Raw genomic sequence first — 18,025 nt, 5'->3', positions numbered from 1 at the left:
TATCTGTGGTTGAGCCATGTTAATATGTAAATAAGCTTACTGTAAACTGAAAGTTTCTTCTAATTGACGATCTCGCTCTATTCGTTATAATAAGGCAAGTTGAAGCGATGGAATTCAATTTCCCTTTTATATTGTTAAACCGGCACGAGAATTAACATACAATTAAAAACGAGGTTTTTTTGTCGACGGTGGAGAAATAAAATCCGCTAGCCGTGGTCCAGTCTTCCGGCGTGACTGAGCAGATTTAACTAAAGCAGCTCTCAAAGCCTCCGGTGGTTGTGGTGGTGTGTCAGTGTCTCTTCCTCCTGCGGAACGAAAATAATCCAGCCGTATGCGACGTGGAGTAGGATCAGCAGCTTGTGGCTGTGAGATCGGCTCCAGTGGCGTACGTAATTGACTGGGCTGGCTGTCTGAAACTGACGGTAAGTTTAGAATAAATTCCGCTACTTTCTGTGCAGCTTGAATCCGAGGAAACAGTTCCGGTGTGGACAACTCTAAATAACTAAAGTTGCAAGGAAAAACTGTGTATAAATAAACCTCAAAATTTTAGTTACGCGGAGCAGGAAGAATAACAGCTTGCATGTTTTCGGTTGGTCTCCGTTGGGCGATGAGTCTTGCAGTTGTCTCGCTTGCAGTCTCTCGATATGCAGGTTCCAGATCCTTGATATGCTGGAAATGATATTGTTCCTGCCGAAAGCCTTAACGGATCAGCTTTTTCCTCAGCTTAGCCGCCGGGGTGTTCTTCTTTCGCGGAATGATGAAGCTGTTTTTCTGATTGTAAACAAATAGAGAGTCAATAAGTAACAATCGACGGCCCTGTAAAGGTATGTGATTGAAATATAAATGACGGAAGAAAACTAAATTGACAATCGACGGCCCTGTAAAGATATCGACGAATGAAAATAAGAAAGACGGGCGAAATTAAATTAACAATCGATGGCCCTGTAAAGGTATCGACGATTGAAAATAAGAAAGACGGGCGAAATTAAATTGACATTTGACGGCCCTGTAAGGGTATCGACGATTGAAAATATGACGGACGAAAATTGGCAATCGACGGCCCTGTAAAGGTATCGACGATTGAAAATATTAAAGACGGGCGAAAACGGAATAAACAATTGACGGCCCTGTAAAGGTATCGACGATTGAAAATGTGCACAGACGAAAACAAAATGAACAATCGACGGCCCTGTAAAGGTATCGACGATTGAAAATGGGCACAGACGAAAATGAAATGAACAATCGACGGCCCTGTAAAGGTATCGACGATTGAAAATGTGCACAGACGAAAACGGAATGAACAATCGACGGCCCTGTAAAGGTATTGACAATTGAAATGTGTGTTCAACACCGAAAATTTCCAATCGACGGCCCTGAAAAGGTATCGACGATGGTAAATAGGACGAGATAAGCAAATACTGACAAGAATTGACCAACCACCATAGGTCGGACAAAACTGCCAGATAACGAATGCTTACGTCCTGTTGAAGTGTTCAAATGATGTGCCGGGGGGCCATGGATGAATAGCCTCGCGAACGGACAGGCGATGACGAAGATAAACATGAAAGGGTTCGATTCCCGGTCGATGCACCAAAATGGTTACCACCGAAATAAGCGAAACGGAATATGGTTAACTCAGTGGCTAAAAGGCAACGCTGCGATTGTATTAGCCGACACGACACGAGGTTACAACACCAAAAATTGGAGCGACAGGTTGCGACTGCAGCCACGACGAAAACGATTAAGAGTAACTTCGTTGCCGCATCTCCCTTTTCCCAAAAACGCCAACTCCCTTTTCCCCGCTGTTAATACCGGCATTTCCAAAAATTTAAAAAAAATCTTCAAAACATCCTTAAATTTATTTTTTAATGCCAAACGACGCGTTTTTCTTTACTCTATTAGAATATAGTAAATTTTTTTGAATTATTTGAACTAAAAAAAGGCTTTCCCATACCCAAAGTTGTTACACTCTAATGTTTTACAGAGAAAATTGTGATTTGAGCATGCGCCACTAGGGGTGCTGGGATCAATTTCAAGTGCTAAGATTTTTTCTTAAAACACAGCTAGATTATTCGTATTAAAAAATTAATTAAAATATAATTGAATTTCTTATCATAAGAATAAAGTATTAAACCTGTTTTGATTGTTGCCGTAATGTATTAAAACAAATTCACAGACATTTTTTAAATAGTTATTATACAACTGTCTGATTGGATGCACGCGCGTCACCAATCCATCTTTTAGATAAATATCTTGTGATTGGCTGCGCGTGTTGCGCAGTTGTTTTGTCCGATATCGTTCTGCTGTGAGCGATATCATTTTATTGACTGACTGTTTCTACCGTTCTCTCTCCGACGTCTCAACGAGCCGTGCCTTTATAGTTTCTTCCGTCACTTTCTTTTTTCCGTATCGCTCATGCTACGACGTTAAGCTGAATTTACGATAACTCCCACTACACGATATGTCCTTGTTCTTTTTTCTATTACTTCCGTGTAGTTTTATGGCCTTAGTTAGCAATACACATTTCATTATTGTGGGTATATCGCCCACGAGTTTCGTTTATTTAAATGCAATTGACTTTAATTCTCGTAATACCATCGACCTCACACGGGAATGTATGATATAATGGTGGCAGCGCTTTTTGGAACTCAACCACAATGAATAAGGATGTTATTACTGGAGGGACTAAAATTGCACGCACCCCATTACAACCAGTTGTGCCCGAAATTTCTTTTCCGCTATCCAACGAGGAATAAACAGGAGTAACTAGGGGGTTGGCCGGATTAAAATTTTCTAGGTCTCCATCAGTAGTCAGATCTCAAAATTTTGACAAATCACCTACTGTATCCCAGCTTGCTCCTCATACGTTTTCAGAGTGTACGACTCCGGAAACTGTTACCGAATCCGCTAGGAAATCTGTTTCCCTTGTTGTAATCCCACAAGTCGGAAAAGATAATTCTCAGTTACGAAAACTTAGGTAAAGCGCTGCGTACGAGGCCGTAGTAGGACTCAATACGACATCCGCTCGGAAAACACGAAATATGTAAGTATCGGTAGCTGCTTCAGGAAAGCGCTCGCCCTCCATTTTTGGTAGGATTTCTGCTCGTATTTCGTCAGCTAAATCTTCCCCCAAATTTGCGCCTAAATCTAGTTCAGTAGCGGGGGCAGTGTTAGGATTTTTCAAGGCGAGAAATACTCCGAATGGAAAGTCACTTGAACCTCCCTCTTTGTCACCTATTCAACAAAGTCAAGAACGATCACGAGAAGATTTTCCAGACCAGGGGTCGAATTCTGAATGTCAATTTCACACTTGACTTATCTTGACTTACACTTGACTTTGTCGGATTTTCTTTACTTTAGTCTAAGTGCTATTCTCAACCAAAAAATGTCAAGTCAAGTATAAGATTTTTTCTTAAAAACGTTAAAGTCGAAACCAAATCTTGGTCTAAGTCACCTCAAGAAAAAAGTACCTTCATAGGTACTTTTTCATACTTGAACTTCCGATATTTTACTTAAGTTGAAATAAACAACGGACGAAATTGCCAGTGGCACTCTAGTTTCTTTACAAAATGGATCATGACGTAAATGAAATTGATGAGTTTATGGAAGATTTAGCTAATTTAACCGATGTAAGTGATTATTTATCATCAAGTGATAGTGAGGGACGTAAAAAAGAACGACGGATTAAAAAAAATCGACTCATACCGTTTTATAAAACGAGAAAAGACATCCTGACGTATTTCTGTGAAGAAAAATTTATGAAAACTTTTCGCTTTGATCGTTTTTCCATCGAATATATTTCAGGTTTTTAGATTTGTAATGTATTTTATTGCTTATAGGGTATGTTAATGTCTATTTTTCGAATTGTAGCTCTGCTGGAACACTTTTTCCCAAAAGGAAAACAAAAGCTAAAAGAAAACTTCGGCCACTGGATATGGTTTTAATTGCTTTGCAATTCTATGCAACAGGGACCTTTCAAACCGTTGTTGGAAATGTTCTCCGGTATAGCCAGGCATCAGTCTCACGATCCATTAGTTGGGTCTCACTTGCTTTGTCACTGATTTCACACAAACACATTTGTTTCCCTGCTAACCTAAATAACGTAAGCTATATTGATTGTGTTGTTTGGAACTGTATACCTTTTTCAACTAAAATACCTTTGTCATTACTATATAAATTTAATCTAGCTTAAGATCCAGTTTGCTGAAATAACTCGTATTCCCGGAATAATTGGTTGTATTGATGACACACATATTAGGCTGCAGCGACCAACAATGCACGAGAAGGCATACGTAAATCGTAAAAATTATCCATAAACGTCCAGGTACGTATACTACAAGGAAGTAATAAAATGAAAATTCATTCATGACATTTCCATATCAATAGGGTATTTGTGATGCAAATCATAAATTCTTAAGTGTTTGTGCAACCAAACCCGGATCTTGCCATGATTCATGAATTTTTAAGGGTAGTACCATAGGAAAAAAGTTTGAGGCAGGAGATTTCGCAACTAGTATAATGCTGGGTGATAGTGGCTATGCCAACACTCCCTTCCTAATTATTCCTTACAATGAGCCAACTGAAGCATACAAGGTAGTCCTATCAATTAACACTTTGAAATGTTTCGACTAAATTTACTGTAAATAACTTCTCTAGACTAGATTCAATGCAGCTCATAAAACTACACGCTGTGTAGATGAACAAGCTTTTGGCATTTTAAAGAAAACGTTTAATGTTTTGCACTCGGAAATCGTATGACGCCAGTTAAAGCGTCTTGGTACGTACAGGCAAAGTCTTTTCGATCATCCAACTAAAATGAGTTTTATATAGGATTACTGTAGCATGCTGCGTCCTACACAACATTGCTATAGATTTGAACATGCCACTTGATGACGAATGAGGCACCGATTATGCGGATTTTGAAGATGGAAACGAGACGACAGAATGTGAACCAAGGCCTGAAAGGGCCGGTCCCCAAAGAGACAGCGTTCTACGACGTTTGGGAAACGAGAAAAGGCAGCTGAAAGCCTATAACACTTTTCGCCGGCATTGATTGCATTGTGTATTTAAACATGATGAGTTACACCGAAATAAAAACGTCAAACATTTTCCTCCAAATTATACAGCAAATCAAGTAGATCCTCAGGTATTTCGGAATTTTCGACCGGCTCTTTCAGCATTTCCCAAACAGTCATGGCAGATGCGAGAACACGCAGACGTTGGTCAGTCAAACGACTATTTGCTGTGGTTTCTCCTAGGCCACAGAGAGAAAATTTTGCTTTCTTCATTGTTTGACGAAGTGTCATCGATTCACGTTTCCTCTTAAGTGCTTCAAAGGCAGACTGAGATTCAGGAGAAAAAGAGTTCGTAGTTATTCCTTCTGCTGATGACAATCTGCTACTATTATTTGCAATTGGTGCAGCAGGTGTAATACGTTTTGCAACATGAGTTGTATTGGCAAGAGACTTTCCTTTATTCGAAGTTCCAGCAGATGGTTGTTTGGTAACAAGGAATAGGATACGTTCTGCTAATTAACTTCCAAATTGGCGAGGAAGCGGAGAAGTAGGCATGGGAGTACTCCTCAGTGCAGTGTGCGATCCTGATCCTCAGATGTCATTATGTCTATAATTCCAGGTTAAAACAAGATAGTTATCTCAAATTTGGTTGTGTGATTTACATTTAGCCTAAACTCACTCGTCATTGCTGAAGTTATGGCCATATTGATCATTAGACTCTTCGTCGATGTTGGCATCAAAAGAATTGTTGCCAGAAGTAGTAAAGCTGCAGATCTAGCAAAACAAATACTAAGTACGAAAGTTCTGTGTAAAAAAATTTGGTTTAATTTAACCTTTAAAAACTGTTTGTCGCCATAAATAGGTCGTTATCTGCCATCTCCTTGCCCAACAAGGTGGAATTCTCTATTTGATTCTTTGGCTGTGGTATTAAACCTTGACTACAAACTCCTAGTTTCATTATGTGAACAGCTTGACATCCCATCTGTTCCGTGATGTAGTCTACATCACGGAACTGCAGAACGTAACGCCGCAGAAAGACAAGACTATTCTGGACACTATTCCGGATTTTGGGCCTACTGTCCGGCACCGAGAGGAACGCTACCTTCACAACACCTTGTCGAGAGAGGTGAAAGAGTTATCCATCCACTTCGAGACGCTACTGCTGGCCTACCAACAGACATTTCTGGTAGATATCCACAATCTCATCCTATACCTGCAGGAACTGCACGTATTAACCCCACTGGAGCCATTGGTTTCGGAGATCAACGCGCTGCTAAGGAAATTGGACTCCCATGAACAGCAACCCGAGCAACGTATAGCTTGCGAATGAGATCAAACAAATGCTCTCCCAAACCAAGACACGACTGATACGATTCCTACCGTTGAATATCGCGGAAGAGGTACCACAGCAACCCGTGGCCCCACAGCAAGTACCGCCGCCGGAAGAAATAGTCAGTTGACGACCGAGACGGATGTGATTCGCCGTCCACATTCGAACCGTCGACCATATTGTGGAGAATCTCGATTGTCTACGAGTAGCATTTCAGACCAGTCTCAGAATTCGCGACAGGAAAATTTAAGATTTCAGTCGGCAGATCCAAATAGCAATATGGCCCACTGTTCTTTTCCCAGTAGAGCAGAGATCATTAGGGATCTTGATGATTAAAAAAAAATCAGCATACTTTTTAACCGTCGTTTGCAGTTACTTCCTTCGTTTACCGGGAATCCTATCCCTCGTTTCGACTCTTGGTTAGAATCTTTTGAGAGTATAGTAGATCGATCAGGATGGTCAGAACAGAAAACTATTCAAATGCTGCATGCCAGGTTAACAGACAGAGCTTTTTCCCTTATCCAGGCCATTTTGAAGGAACATCTACAGGATTATGACTCAATAAAAGAGGCCTTGCTAGATCATTTTCATGGGGATAAGAATGCTTTATATCTTTAAAAGTTTAAAAGTTAAGCGTAAGCCAGGCGGAATTGTTGTTGATTACGCCCTTTGGCAACAAAAAATATTTAAACTTTTCTAACTTGTAGGTCATGCCGAAAATCTTTTGCAATTATTCTAATGCAGAAATTTTTTGAGGGATTAGATTCCAAACTGCAGTCAAAAGTAAAATATAAAGAGTTGATAGATTTTAACGAACTGGTTGCAGAAACAACACGCGTGTATGCCAGCAGGTTAGAAGCGTTTGAGACCGACTGCGAGAAGCCTGAATTTTTTTTATCAATTGACTGCTCACATGACACCAGTAACGCAGAATTGAAAGAAATTAAGCAGATGATGATAGACCAGAAGGAAATGGTGATTAAGGTGGTCGCTAATATTCCCAACGAGGATATATCGGTCGGGGAAAAGAAAACCGAGAGCGAGCAGATTAGGGATGTCCTTATTGCGCTTGTACAGAGCGTGAAAAAACTCCATCTCAATGGGAAAGACGTTTCGTACCCGTCAAATACGTCGTATAAGAAGGAGGTCTCGTTTCAAATGCCGAATGCTAATCGAAAGGGTAATGCGAGACCACCGTCTCTCTTTCTAACCAATTTTGATAGACCGTTTTCAAACCCGCAAAATAGGCCTACAAACGGTACTCCGTCATTCAAAAGGCCTACTAGCGATCCCAACAATAGGCCTACACAACCGTCGGTTAAGTCACAATTATCAATGTTAATTACTAGAACAAGCTCAGTTGCCTATTTGTTTTTCTTGCTGTGACATCGGGAAAAGATCTAATAATTGTCCTAAGTTCAAAAACGCCAATAGACCTAACATAACAGATCCCCCTCAACATAAGGAAAACCAGTAGGGATCAACTGTCGCTTCGGGTCAGTTGATGAAGATCCTCATTTTAAATCCAGACAAGTGGAAAATTAACAACCATTAGGAATGAATCAACTCCATGAATTCCATTAAAAATTTTCCATGTCCCTTTACAAGCATTATTTGATACAGGCGCGTCTAATAGTATTATTCATGAGAGATTATTTAATAAGTTGCCCCCTAAAGGTCAGGTGATCTGCAGTCAACTTAATTTCGATTTTTATGATGTAGAGGAGAATAAGTTACATACGCTGGGAAAAGTGACTTTAGCCTTTGGATACGGAGAGTCAATTTTACAGAAAGAATTTATTATTACAAATGGTATTTCAGAACCTTGGTGGTTCTGGTCCTTGGGTGGGACGCAATTCAGAAACACGCATTTCGGCTCGATGGAGAAACCAAAAGCATTTATCTAGCAAGAGATGAGCAAGTTCCATCAGCTATTTCTAGGGCACCGGAAATGGTAGTTACCTCGTCTGACGTCGCCGTAGTTGTAGGCCAATTGAAAGGTTCATTTCCACATGTGTCTCCCAATACGGCATTTATATTTACGCCAAGTGAAAATTTCCCAGCAGGAATTTATATTGAAAAATTTATTGGATAGGTATCGGGAGATGTAACGTATTATATTATAGTAAAAAATCATTCCTTAAATCTAGTCAGAATTCCAAGAAACACTAAGTTAGACATCATTGAAATTATCCATCTAGTAATCGGAAAAATATCTTTAGACCAACCAGAAGCTAGGCCTAACGAAACCATCAAGTCTATTGTGATTTCGGAAGTCAACCCAGAATTTCAAGCACCACCCTCTAAAATTAGAACCAAATTTATACAGAAGGACGATGCTCAATTCGACAGCGCCCATATAGAGCAACTAACAACCAAAGGAAATTATTAGAGGACAAAGGGCAAGACATGCTTGATGCAAAGGTCATCCGATACTCGCAGTCACCGTGGGCTTCCCCTATGGTGCTTGTAGAGAAAAAGAATAAAGAAGTAAGATTTTCCGTCGATTACAGGAAATTGAATAGCATTACAAAGTCGTCTCTAGAGACTTTCAATCGGCAACCGCTCAGGTTCTCCGTGAAGAGATAGGGCGAATAATAAAAACTTTGAAAATTATAAATAATAAATGGGAAACGAGTAAGACTAAAAGTTTGTACACGAAATGCGCACACTCAAGATCTATCGATGAGTGAAAAAGCAATTAAAATCGAAGCTAACTTATTTTCACTAGGTTCATTTAAATACAAAATTTTTAAACCCCAATTACCTAACCTTATGTTAAAAAAATTCACTACTTTTTAACCCTGTAGCGCAAAAGAAAGCGGAAATAATTGAAATTTTTAGAAAAAAAAATATTTTAAAAATTAAAAAACGGAATCTTTTAGATTTTTTATTTTAATGCGGTAAACGGGAAAAAATTTCCGTTACAGAGCATTATATACAAATACAATAAATACACTGTAAAAAAATAGAAAATTCGGTGATTTCGAGCGCCGAAATTAATTCGATTTCAGCGTAATGACCCTACAATACAACAGAAAAAGAAGCTTTAGCTGTGTTTGATGCAATTAAACACTTCAGACACTATCTTTTGGAAAAACTCTTGGAAATTATTAGTGACCATCGACCTTTGAAATGCCTGAAACATCAGAAAGATATAATAATTGTAGATTAGGTAGATTGGCTATACTACTAGCTGCAACAAATTGTGAATTAAAGTATAGGCCTCGACGTATTCATCAAAATGCTGATTGTTTATCCCGATTAAAAATAGCTACTATTCAACCGGTACCAGAGATTGTTAAATTGATTGGTGAAAAACAGCTGGAAGACAAACTTTGTATAGCCATTCGTAACTATTTGAAGAGAGGAGAATTTAATGAGACATAAGACATATCCAGACCTGATTGGGCTAAGGAAATGGAATATTTTGTAATTATAGTAGGTACACTTTATCGCCGTAAATTTCCTTCCAAGGATAGTAAGCTTAGTGAAATTAATCATCAAATAGTTTTACCTTATTTGCTTCGCCAACTAGTGCTAAAAGAATTACATGGTATAGAGACAGTGCTACCCCCGTCTCAAGTACCTTGAGGTTCGGACATACCTACCCCGAAAAACAACAAATCTACCCCGACGTACCTACCCCCCTGGAAAAACGGGTAAAACATCCCCCGTCACACCTACCCCACCATATGTATCCCTGTAAGAAATTCGAAAACGCTCCCGTCATATCTACCCTCTGAAAAATATATTAAAAATTTAGCCGTCATACCTCACCCCTTTTTAATAGATCCCGACAAACCTACCCCATCTTTAAAAGATGATTGACCTACCCTAACTCTCCGATTAATACAAGCCGTCATACCTACCCCTTCGTTTAATAGGACCCGACAAACCTACCCGAGCTGTAAACACTAATCGACATACCTACCCCTCTGACAAATACACGCCGTCATACCTACCCCTTCTTTTAAAAGAACCCGACAAACCTACCCCAGCTTTAAAAGTTGATAGACACACCTACCCGTTCGTTTTTTAATAGTTCCCGATATACCTACCCCAGCATTTTGAATAATCTGTCATACCTATATTTCCCAAAGAGTGAGTATAACATATTTTTCTAAGCAAATATATGATTGTAAAATGAACGAATGACTTGCAATACGCTAAAATGAAAAAAAAAAACATTTAACCCTACTGATTATGTCGTATGTAAGAACGAACTCGCATTTGACGGGCACGGCTGTCAAGAAGGTGAACTTTGGATTTCTTTGCTGCTATATTATCTTTCCGAATAAGTGAATTTTCTTCGGTGTTAGGAATTTGGGAAATACGATGATTATACACATTCTCCACTGTTTTCTTAACTTGATGTCTTTGGTATTGCTTCTCTCTTTGAAAAGGTGTACCCTGCCCAATGCCTTCATAATTAAGGAATTGCCTGTGTTGTGGGGCTGTATGCTATAGATGAATGCACAGAGAAAATTTAGTGTGATGGTTGGATGGTTTGAGGTTCCTGTATGATGATTCATAAATACTTCAATATCATGTTCTAGATTGTGTTCACTTTCTTCTGGAGTTATGTCTTTGTTTACAATATTTTTGTCTTTGTGTGTCAATAATTCTGATCTCTTGATCTCATTGCTGAATTTTTCTTGGAGCTTTCTGTATGCATTTTCAATCTAAATGCCAAAAATTAGGATAGTATATTTTTCATATACATTATTTAAAAAAAAATTGGTACCAGTTGGAATTTTGCTGAATCAGCTTCTTGATTACTGTCAGGATGATGTTTCTTAGCCAAGCCTACAAAAGCTGCCTTAAGTTCTTCCTGACTGCAATTATCATGTTAACCAACTTTATAGCACACCTTGTAACCAGAGGGTTTATGTTCAATAACAGAACATTTGTAAACGAAAACGATTTTCAGAACTTGGTAATCCACGGGGAAAGTTAGTTGATTAATAGAACTGCTTGTTACGATTTTTCGTATGTTGGTTGCAGACAACCTCCGAAGGGGCATTTTGCAGCTATTGAGAAGAATAATTGCTCGTACAGCTTCCAGTAATGTTGAAGTTGGGCACACCTTATAACTCATACGATTTGATTTCAAATGTTTTTCGCTGTCAAGAAGAAATGTCTTGCCCAAATATATATAATATATAGCCAGTGTAAATAAAAAGTATGGGAAGAAAAGATCGTCTGCAAGGTATCGTCTGCTAGAAACTGTTCCACGTCAGATTCCAATGACGTCTTGCACCGTTGTTGCTTTTTGCTGAAGTCGTGTTCTGTCTTCTGTAACTGACAAGTTATTTTGGTAGTTCAAGCAGAGAAAAATGGCTAGTAAAGTAGAAAAGAGAAAAGTATCTAAGGCAAAAGAAAAAAGATGTAAGATTAAGTTTGATCCCTTTTGTACACATTTTTGTTTCTGTTCCGTGTATGATTTTCCAGTTTACGCCGTTCACGATAAAACCCTCGGGCACGAGTTAAGGACCTTTACCTAGTCATGGGCTTTAGTTAATTATAAAGTGTGTCATCATTCTGTGAATGATGCATTTTTTCAAAAGCGTCCACTATTTGGAAAACATTTTTCACAATTTTATTTCTATTTTAGTACTTCACAGCATCCAAAGCAGTTGACAAACTGTTGACGTCACCCTGGAGCTCCCCAGGAACAAATAAAGAAGAACCCCTTTTCACTACACGAGAATCAGTGGTTCAGTACCTTGACCTGTGAGTAACCATTGTTATAGTCTTGTATATCAAAAACTATGGTCTAATATACATCCATTTTATTTTAGATTATTGAGGAAAATATTCTTTCATAGAGCTAGAAAAATACCAGTTTCTGAACAGGAACAGAAAGCTCGTTCAAAAAAAAAAGAAAAGAAAAAGGAAAAAGAGGGTGGTGGAAAAAAATGATGGAAATGAAATGAAATTCTGACATTTTTTTCAGGTTCACGTGTACCATTTGCTTACTCAGAAGAGGTACAGTATCCTGCACAAAAATCCGAACACCGATTTAATTTTTTAAAGCCACCTATTGGCAAGGTAGTGGGTTTTTTGTTTGTATTTCTTTAAGGGGGAGGTTAGACGGGGTGATGGACACGTCAGGGCAGGGTTGGGTAAGTCTAGACATTTAAAAAAAGTGCCTTAAGGTATTACGCTTTAAGGCAAGTTACAGGTCGGGACATTTTTGCAACCCCCAGGGTGGTGTTTTTTTTAAACGACAGTTGGAAATTTAGGGCTTGGGCTTAGTAATATTTCTTACCGAAACAATTTAGCTTATGTTTCAGCTGCCTGTGAACATATACGTCGTTGTCAATGGCGTAGGTGTAGCGTTTCTGAGTGTGATGCTGGAGATCGGTGTTCGATTCCAGATGAGGTGTTAAATAATTGTGGTAACCTTAAGAGAAATTATCGATTATATATGAAACAAATTTTTATCGAGCAATATGTGCTTTTTTTTATATTTTATAATTTAAAAAATAATAAACCCCTTCGTTTTAAAGTAATTAATATTCCCAGCAAATTCGAATGAAGAATATTATAACGATACCAAATATTTTCGCAATTCCGTATCGGGAATCGAACACTGATCTACCGCGTCGCAATCAGAGCCTCTACACATATGCCATCGGTATTGATAACATTGTGCACAGGCAGCTATCTAATTTATTTGGGTATAGAATATAACACAGCCTAAGTCCAACATTTCCAACTGTCGTTTAAAAAAACACACCACCCTGGGGGTTGCAAAAATGTCCCAACCTGTTACTTGCCTTAAAGCGTAATACCTTAAGGCATAAAAAAAATGTCTAGACTTACCCAACCCTGCCCTATGTGTCCATACCCCGTCTACCCTCCCTCTTAAAGAAAAACAAACCAAAAACCCTTTACCCCGCCAATAGGTGGCTTTAAAAAATTAAATCGGTGTTCGGATTTTTGTGCAGGATACTGTACGATTAAATTATAGTCGTTAATTTTCTTGTTGCTTTACGTCATCATTCAGCACGTCGAGTAATTTGTTCCATACAAACTTTTCACTTTCCTTCAGCGGTATTTTGCCTAGTTTCTTTCTTTCTTCTTCTTAACTTTAGATTTGTTATAAGCTGACGTTGACCCTACCTGCGGCGTCTTTGGAAAAGGAAAATGATTTCATCGGCTTAACCGGAATTCTGGAGGAAATGGAAATCCTATATTACAGTCCTTGTTACGTCTTTCACTTTCATACACCAATCTGCAGTACGTAAATTCACAGTTCCAAGTTTGATTTCGTATTTACTGTTCCCTAGCTTTTTATCAGTTTCTGACAGCATTTTTCTTGACCTTACTTCCAAACTTAAGGTAGGTCATATTTGGTAGTTCTTAAGCTTCTCGCTTTGTGTTTTTTAAATAATTTTTTCGTCTTCTCCAGCATTTTGCTTGAAAGTTGGATGTTGTTGTTGCGGTTCGTCAGGTACCAGGAGAACGTAAAGGTGGTTTCCATTACGTGACAGCGGACAACTTTATATTCCATCGCTATAAAAGAAGGTAAATGTCTTGCTAAAACACTCCTGTTGTCTTATTTATTGCTTAAAGAATTTTTTTCTATTGTGCTCAGTCCAAATATTTCTGATGCCGAAAATATGAATCTTTTGTTGTCTCGCCCGTCTGAGACAGACGGACCACCAGTATTTCAAGACCGGAAGCGAGCACTACCATGAAAACGAAACGGAAGAAATAAGAAAGAAAGCAGTCGTTAACGAGTGTGTAAAGCTTGCTGTCGAACAACGTAATGGACTTAAACGTACATTTGAAGAAGTCAGAGAAAGGTAGAGTTTCACTATTTACTGTACCTAAATTTTTCAATTATTACATGTTTTTTATGTAGACATGGAGATGTCGTAATTGGCTACAACCATAGCCTTGAGCGACGCATGCAACGAGGACGTCGTGCAAATCAGCCTTCGATCCCACAAACAACGGAAGAGACTAAGAGGCTGCATCAACAGTATCCAGTGTATAGGTTAGTTCCATTATTTTTTTGCAAACCATTTGACGCCTTGTTAAATTTAGATCTCTTGTTTATTAATCATACGATCAATGGGACATCGCTGTTTTTTCATGGACGCGTTTCTTCAGCGACTGGATCAGCCCTTATCTTCCTATCACTTGCTGTCCTGTCAGAAATCCGTTTTACAGCTCAGAGATTCTCAGTGATGGGACGTTTTATTCTGTGCCTAACTTATTCTACCAGCTCTTCACGATCCATATCATGTATAACGGAAAGGTAAGCCTTGTTTTTAACAAAACCATTGAACACAAATAACTTGATCATTTGCCGTCTTATAGTCGTTCCCGATTGCGTACGTGCTGATGACGGAGAAAACGTTAGCGCTGTATGATTCCGTTATGCGGAGAATTTTAAGGTGGTTGAGGCGGAATGTCCCGGTAATGGATTTGCAGTTGAATTGATGATTTCCGATTACGAAGAGGCCATTCTTGTATCCATGCAACATGCATTTCCAACTGGAAGAAGTCGCGGATGCTGGTTCCACTATTCACAGGTAACACAGCGTTTATTAAATTGAAATATTGAACAAAACAACCTAATATTGCATGATTTATTGTCTTATATCAACTATTGAGTTAGTGAAACATTTTTTTTTGTCTCGGTCTTTCAGGCCATCTACCGAAGAGCCTGCCAAGAAGGACTTTCGGCTGCATATCTTGCTGGGGGGGTCGTCCGTCGCATAATTAAGATGCTGATTGCCTTAGCTTTGTTGCCTCAAGAAAGAATCTTCGAAGGGTTTCAAGTAATCATTAAAACTTTTTCAGTTTTCAGTGTTTGGTAATGTTGCTGAAACTAATATCTTTCTTAGTGTATTAGAAACACAACGGCAGATGATCTTGAACGAGAAACACAGGAGGTCCGTGGTGCTATCGCTCAGTTGTTTACATACTGCTCTGAACGAGCCTTGGGATGCGATCCAATAACCACCGTAGATCCAATGTTGCATAAGCGTATGCGATGATGACGATCGAACAAAAAACCGCGTAGAATCATGGAATAGGTGGTTCAACGCTCGCTGCAAAATTGCCCATGGAAACTTTTGGGATTTCATAAGTGAGTACTGCAATTAGCATTTCGATCGCATTTATCAAACGTTTATTTTGTCACTTGTACATCTAGAAAAAATTGAGGCTGCTTCAGCCAGAGATTTTGCTGCTCTTCGTTCTAACCAAGAAATAGGCCGACATCGTACGAGGCGACAGATTGGACAAGATACTCAGATCTCGCACAATACAAGATTGCTGAGGAATGGCGAAATAAATCTTCAGCGGTTCCCTTGAGGTTGCAAAGGGATTTTTCGAACCTGCTCGGGTAAGTGTATTTATCTGTTTATTTTTATTTTTGTACTAATCTTATTTTCTGCAATCAGGATTTGGTACCTATGCCTGTGAATCAGGAGGCACCACAGCACAATGATGTTTGTCTTCCAAGGCATGATGGTGTCCGTCTGCCAAGAAATGCTGGAAGGCAACCTCGAAATGTTGCTAATAGGCAACCTCGAAATGCCGCTGGAAGACCGTGGGAACAGCGTGCGGGTTTAAATAATCCACATGTCATCGCAGCTGATGCACCTGTCGTCGCAGCTGATATACCTGTCATTGCAGCTGAGGAACCTGCCGTGCGACATGAACACCATTTGCACTATTGCGGCCAACCTGCCGTTCCACCAAGAGTTGTGTGAAATCGCCAAATGCCACTCCATCTTCGGCCTGATGGGGACGCTCCTGCGATTCCTATTCGCCAGTGACGACGCCGCGGGAAAGGGCCAAACAACGTCGGGGTGGCTTTGCTCCCCGCTGAAGCTGCTCCTCCCGCCGCGCTGCTGCTCCCCTTGAAGCTGCTGCTCCCGATGACGCTGCTGAATCATTTGCCATTGTACATGGCCAACCCTGCCGTTCCACCAAGAGTTGTGCGAAATCGCCAAATACCACGCCATCTTCGGCCTGATGGGAACGGTCCTGCAATTCCTATTCGCCAACGACGACGCCGCGGGGAACACCCAAAAAACGTCGTGGTGGCTGTTGCTCCCGCTGAAGCAGCTGCTCCCGCTGACGCTGGTGCTTTCTTTGAAGCTGCTGCTCCCGATGACGCTGTTGCTCCCTTGCAGCTGCTCCCGCTGACATTGCTGCTCCCACAGAGGCTGCTGAACGTAATCTTTGTGGTGTGTGCCTCATGAACACAATTGATTCTGCTTTTGTGTCATGTGGGCACACACTCTGCGCAGCGTGTGCAGAGCGTGTCGGTTCATTATGCTGTTTCTGTCGGACTCCTGTCCAACATATTTAAATAAAAAACTTCTGGCTCTTTTAATTAATTGCATTAATCTAATGACAAATGGTGTGTTTAAGACTCTTTTGGGAAATATAGGTATAACGGATTATACAAAATGCTGGGGTAGGCGTGTCTATCAACTTTTAAAGCTGGGGTAGGTATGACGGCGTGCATTTGTCAGAGGGGTAGGTATGTCGATTAGTGTTTACAGCTTGGGTAGGTTTGTCGGGTCCTATTAAACGAAGGGGTAGGTGCGGTATGATGGCTTGTATTAATCGGAGAGTTAGGATAGGTCGATCATCTTTTAAAGATGGGGTAGGTTTGTCGGGGATCTATGAAAGAAGGGGTAGATATGACGGCTGAATTTTTAATATATTTTTCTGAGAATAGATGTGACGGAGCGTTTTCGAATTTCTTACAGGGATACATATGGTGGGGTAGGTGTGACGGGGATGTTTTCACCCGTTTTTCCAGGGGTGGTACGTCGGGGTAGATTAGTCGTTTTTCGGTGTAGGGTATGTCGGAACCTCAAAGGTACTTGTGACGTAGGGTAGCACTGTCCTCATGCCAATTACATGACGCACCAATGGGAAGACATTTAGCTTTTTTATAAAACTTATCAATAGGTCAAAAATCATTATAATTGGCCTACAATGAGAAAAGATATTTTAGAATATTGTGAAGCTTGTGAAATTTTACAGCTAATACTTCTCACCACTTATAGAGCACTTTTACATCCATGAACTTGCTAAAGCCCCTTTTCAAGTAGTTTGCATGGACTTTTTAGGCCCTGTAACTCCAGTTTGCCTAATAGAGAAAGAATAACTTTCTCTTATTACAGATTATTTTAGTCGACTGGTTGAGTGTGTATATAAAACAATTATTAGACATGGAATGCCCAAAGCAATTGTTTCCGATCGTGGGAAAAATTTCACTTCGAATTTGTTTCGTTATTTGTGTAAGAAATTAAAAATTTATCAAAGGCTTACCACGGCCTACAATCCCACTAGTAATGGCGAGACTGAGAGATTTTATCGGACACTAACTGCTATGTTAGGAAAGGAATTAAAAGATCGAGAACGTGCTAATTGGGAAGATATGTTAGACGATGTTTTATTTGTCTATCGTAGTTCAGTTCAGTCTTCGACACTTGAAAGTCTTTCCGAACTTTTACTCACTTGAACTCTTTTCTGTAGTAAATGAATTTTTGCTGAAATTCTAAAATATTTTTGAAATAAATCAACGTCGTTCATCAAATTGAATATATTATCACAACCATACAGTAATTATACATAGTACGTTTAAAAAACAAAAAAACAATTTCACTCCACAGTAGCTTCTGTACTGTCC

General features: G+C 39.6%; 3 long non-coding RNA genes across 4 annotated transcripts; 2 read left to right on the top strand and 1 right to left on the bottom strand.

Annotated features, from left to right (window-relative positions):
- Positions 1 to 10,614: 10,614 nt before the first annotated feature.
- On the bottom strand, positions 10,615 to 11,260 carry LOC123468991. Of its 2 annotated transcripts, XR_006642423.1 has the most exons (3): positions 11,093 to 11,260; positions 10,887 to 11,030; positions 10,615 to 10,809 (listed from the first exon to the last, which is right to left on the bottom strand). It is a non-coding gene; the product is annotated as an uncharacterized LOC123468991 (long non-coding RNA). The 2 variants fall into 2 exon arrangements; XR_006642422.1 differs by having other exon boundaries at positions 10,615 to 11,030.
- Positions 11,261 to 11,577: 317 nt separating this feature from the next.
- LOC123468990 lies at positions 11,578 to 13,988 on the top strand. The gene is made up of 7 exons (XR_006642421.1): positions 11,578 to 11,736; positions 11,963 to 12,081; positions 12,150 to 12,336; positions 13,449 to 13,593; positions 13,655 to 13,695; positions 13,766 to 13,881; positions 13,952 to 13,988. It is a non-coding gene; the product is annotated as an uncharacterized LOC123468990 (long non-coding RNA).
- A 549-nt stretch (positions 13,989 to 14,537) lies between these two features.
- Positions 14,538 to 15,674, top strand: LOC123468989. Its single transcript, XR_006642420.1, has 5 exons — positions 14,538 to 14,620; positions 14,683 to 14,897; positions 15,015 to 15,146; positions 15,213 to 15,457; positions 15,524 to 15,674. It is a non-coding gene; the product is annotated as an uncharacterized LOC123468989 (long non-coding RNA).
- Positions 15,675 to 18,025: the final 2,351 nt, after the last annotated feature.

Source organism: Daphnia magna, unplaced genomic scaffold (assembly GCF_020631705.1).
Source record: "Daphnia magna isolate NIES unplaced genomic scaffold, ASM2063170v1.1 Dm_contigs488, whole genome shotgun sequence".
NCBI lineage: Eukaryota > Metazoa > Arthropoda > Branchiopoda > Diplostraca > Daphniidae > Daphnia > Daphnia magna.
This window is presented reverse-complemented; position numbering and strand designations above follow the sequence as displayed.